Source organism: Protopterus annectens, chromosome 5.part0 (assembly GCF_019279795.1).
Source record: "Protopterus annectens isolate FY-2018-M chromosome 5.part0, PAN1.0, whole genome shotgun sequence".
NCBI lineage: Eukaryota > Metazoa > Chordata > Ceratodontiformes > Protopteridae > Protopterus > Protopterus annectens.
In genome coordinates, this window is record NC_056735.1 from 872,951,406 (window position 1) to 872,956,337 (window position 4,932).

General features: G+C 39.1%; 1 pseudogene; it reads left to right on the top strand.

Moving 5' to 3' along the window:
- Window positions 1-3,837, top strand: part of LOC122802242 — a 156,503-nt pseudogene extending 152,666 nt beyond the window's left edge.
- Window positions 3,838-4,932: the final 1,095 nt, after the last annotated feature.

Below are 4,932 nucleotides of genomic sequence, written 5' to 3' on the forward strand. Positions count from 1 at the left end.
AACATGCTGGAGGGGCAGGTTCATAACCCAGAGACTGGCCACACTATGGAATAGACTTCACATGCATGTCAAACAGAGCACCTCACTGGGCCTCTGCAAGAGAAATCTGGATGAGTGGATGGGGAATTGAAATCTCACCCTGGGGATTGCTCTAGTGGCTTTACTCAATAGACACACTCGGGAGTAATGTCAGGTGGCACGATGCCAGGGTAATCATATGGGCTAGGCTTGTAAAGGCTCTATGGCCATTTGCCTAGTACACAGCTATAAAACTATAAACCTATGGATCTCAGTACTGCCATACGTGTGTGTGTGTGTGTGTGTGTGTGTGTGTGTGTGTGTGTGTGTGTGTGTGTGTGTGTGTGCATAAATGTGTATAAAAGTGTTTATGAGTGTGGAAACATAGGTGACAGTAGTTTTGGGCCCTTCTCACCCAGTACACCTCCCTTTGCTATACATTACAAGGGATGGTGATGTTATCCACTTCACAGGTACCTTGGGACACTCTTCACTCTACAAGCCCTGTGGTGTGTGAGGCACCTGCATAGCACTATAGTACCAATAACTGGATAAGTAGGGTTTCTAATCTAAGTCCTGGCAAATGTGAGTATGTGTGTCTTTTGTGTGTGTGTGTGTATGTGTGTGTGGCTGTGAGTATGTGTGTGTGTGTGTGTTTGTGTGTGTGTGTGTGTGTGTGTGTGTGTGTGTGTGTGTGTCTGTGTGTAACTGTTTGTAAGTGTGTATATTTGTAGGATACAGCATTCTGAGGCCTCAATCTCCCAGAACACTGCCCATTGCCATACTTTATAAGGGGTTAGGTTGTTGTCACTTTAGAAGAACCGTGGGACACTCTTCACCCTATAAGCTCCATGGTGTGTTCAATAACTAGATAGGTAGGGATTCTAATTTCAGTCCTCACAAGTGTGTGTGTGTGTGTGTGTGTGTGTGTGTGTGTGTGTGTGTGTGTGTGTGTGTGAGAACTGTATCCTCTGTATGTGTTTGAGTGAGAACTATATCCATTGGGGGGCTGGGTTTTACATTTTTAGGCCATGGTACTCCCGGTACATGTCCCAAGGTTCCCTTTACAAGACCTGCTGTCTTCATCAACCATAGAGGTATCTGTTGACATTCTTCAGCCCAATAAGCCCCATGCCACATGTAGGAACTATATAACAGTATGAACTGATAATAGCAACCAAAAGCAAAAGGCAACCAGTAAAAAACAAAGCAAAAAATGGCAAGCAGGAGACAAAGATCCAACAACAATAGCGTACTATAGTTTAATGTCTGCTTTCGTCACCTTAGCAATCATCCCAGACACATTATCAAAAACATCCCTCGGGGACAATTCATAAGGGCCAGTCGTATGACGTCTAAGCATAGTGATCTCATTGATGAATCCAAGCTCATTATTTCTTTGTTCATTGAGAGGGGATACAAGGAATCTGAGCTGATTCAGTTCAGTGAAGAAATTTTAGGCAGACGTTCTACTTCTTTTAAAGCTTTACTTGACAGCCCTATGTCTTTGGTCACAGCTGATAACAGTACTACTCCTGTGAATAACATCAATAGGAACACTATCTGTTCTTTGGATATGAGTTCGGATGGTGGTCGTATAAAACAAGTCGTAGTCAACAACTAGAGGATTATAAAGGGCAATTCTGACATTCAAAAAATTTTGGGGAAACAACCTTCTTTTGTTTTTAGAAACAATTGTAATTTGAAGAAAGCCCTAGAATTTCATAACATTAACAGTATGACATTACACACTGACAAAATTGGCATGCACCATTGCCACGTGTGCAACATGTGCAGATTTATTTCTGAGGGACCCTACATCAGGATAGAAACCATTGATAAGACCATGAGGGTTCCTGGTTATATTGATTGCAACACCAAGGGGGTAGTTTATATTAGCTTGCGTTCTAGTTGTCCTGCTTTCTATGTTGGCATGACAACCAGATGCCTCAAGACTAGAATTAGAGAGCATATTTATAGCATACACAGCAAAGATGACACTAACGCCCTTTTTAAGCATTCCATCACTTGTTCTTCTTTTAAGAAATTTTTATTTTCTGTGTTAGAAGTTGTACATTCAGATATGAGAGGGGGTGATTATAAGAATCATTTGGAACAGCGTGAGACCATTTGACAAGTTCGTTTGAACTCAGACAGATTTCCTGGGTTAAATGATGCCATTAACATCAAGTGTTTTTTAAAGCACAGAAAACTATATGTAAACAAGGATTGTGACACCACAGCTTTTTTTATTTAAATTGGTAGTAAGTTTTGCATTGTTAAATCATTTAATTAATTTTAATTACTTGTTAATTATGTATGCATCATCATTTTATCTATTTAAATGTTGTTTGGTCCAACTGTCTTTGTATTCTGAGGAAGTCTTGTGACGAAAGCGGACATTAAACTATAGTACGCTATTGTTGTTGGATCTTTGTCTCCTGCTTGCCGGTTTTTGCTTTGTTTTTTACTGGTTGCCTTTTGCTTTTGGTTGCTATTATTGGTTTTTTGGAGCTATGACCGAAGCAGGTGACGACGTTAAATTTGTCGGTTCATCCAACACCGACTTCAGAAACAGCTACTGTGAACAACTTGTTAGTGGCTACCTTGGTGGATATTCAAAACTCTCTTAAGTTTCTGGTTTCAAAAGCCAATGAGCTGGAACGTATGAGCGTGAGATCTACAAGCGCGAATGCTGTGAACATTTCGAGTCCCAACACATCTTTTCAAGAGTTGGATACTGTCATGGAATTGGTAGATAATCACGAAAGGGATTATTGTCAATCTAAGACGTCTTCTTCGTGAAGAAAACATGCCGGCAATTCAGCTGGCTGTAGAACTGTGGAATTCTTTTTGGATCAAGTCGTGAATCCTTTTGGCAATACAGGTAAACCATGCCAGTTGTTTAATTCTGCAGATGTTAGCAACAAGCGTAGTCTTTTATTAAGACTGTTAAAGAGATATCGCTCATTGGACCTTGAAAATTGTTATTTTCAGCGCTGCATTGAGCTAAACATTGTCCCTGAGGGACTTAAATTTTTCCAATGCCCTAATGGCGTTACCGTTAATCAGCCTTTTTTAAAGTCTTTGGCAACTTTTTTTAACAACGCTGGTGTCAACTTTCTGAAACTGCTCATCGACAATAATTCCATTAAGATGAGCGAGTTAAAGGAAGAAATTGCGCTTACTGAAGTTGATTTAAAGCATTTGTTATGTCAAACAGATGCTAGGGAATTTTTTAACGCCATATATGAGGAAGTTGAACAGCATTCAGCTGAAGTAACTAGTCGCAAGCAATTGAAATTAGCTCACGACGTTTCTTCTTATGAAAACAACAATGCATATACTAATTTTGCAAACAAGGGGAGTGCACCTTTTAACAAAGGGAGCAACATTCATGGGCACACTATCAGAAGCTGGGGTAAAAGGAACTACAATACAGTTGTTTCTGGCACAGATAATCTAGGGCAACTGACCACTGACTATGAGACTGGTAACCAGACTGGTAAACAAGCTACAGCCAAGGCTATTGCCACGTTGGTTGATGGTAATGGCAGTGAGAGTTCTTTGGTTGTCAGTAATGTTGTTGGTGAAGATTCCCTTAACACCAACCATATTGCCACTGAAAGTACTGTTGACAATTTAGATACTGACAGTTCAGTGAAATTCAAAGCCAAGGCAGGGGCAACTATTTCTTCTACTACTACTTCATCGTCTTCTTTTTTCAACAAGAAGTTATCTTGCAACAACAACAGGAAAACTGTTCTAACCAGAAGTCAGACTTTTCTGGGATCGAACTCATCAGGGGATGAGACTTAGATAGGTTGTTGGACGAATTTAGTATCATTAATTTAACTGACCATTGTTTTTCTGATTGTGAATTAAAAGTTTTAAAATATGGTTTGAATTTTGTACCAAGCTCTAGGGCCAATTTTAGTAAAACTATTATTGATATAAAAAAATTCACAAGGAAATTAAATTTATTTTACTTGATGAACACCTTTTCAGATGAAAAAAAGACCCTAATTAAACCATCCAATTATACCCCAAATTTACATCATACAATCAGGGTATTTGAGGAACAATGTATTCAAGATGTCACTCAAGTTTTGAGAACCAAGTGTCACACCCCAAACAACTTAAATCATGATGAGAAGTTGGCATTCAACAACCTTAAATCCCTTTGTAAAGATTTTAGATTTATGAAAAGTGACAAGGGGGGGGCAATATTGTCATCATGAGGCAGGAAGTTTACAATAATAAAATGATGGACATTCTGAGTAATTCAGAAGAGTATGAAGCAATTAGCTACTATGAAATACTGCGCAGACAACGCTTTATTCATTCTGAGTTATATGGACTTCTTATGACTGGTGACATTACTTTTGATGTGTATGATTTCTGTACAGTGCAAGAACCTCACATAGGAGTCATTTTTGGTATACCCAAAACACACAAGAGTTTAACTAATCCTCCCCTTAGGCCTATTGTTTCTTCACCACACTCAATCACCGAGGGTATTTCACTTGTTATTGATGCCGTTTTGGGGCCCATTCTAACTAATGAAACTTCTTTCATCAAAGACTCATGGCATTTTTTGAACAAATTTGGGTTATTTTTACAAGGTGGGAATTTTGATTCTTCTAGACATATTATTTTCACCATAGATGTGGTTTCTTTATACACCTGCATCCCTCATGACCAAGGTGTGGAGGCTGTGTGTAATTTTTTACTTAAAAAGAACACAGGATTAACAAACAATGCTATTTCTACTATTAGTCATCTTTTGGAAATTATTTTGGAAAATAATTTTTTTCTGTTAGGACAAACTTATTACCAACAAAAGAGGGGTGTGGCCATGGGGTCCCCTGCTGCACCAGCATATGCAAATCTCGTCATGGCCTGGTGGGAGTC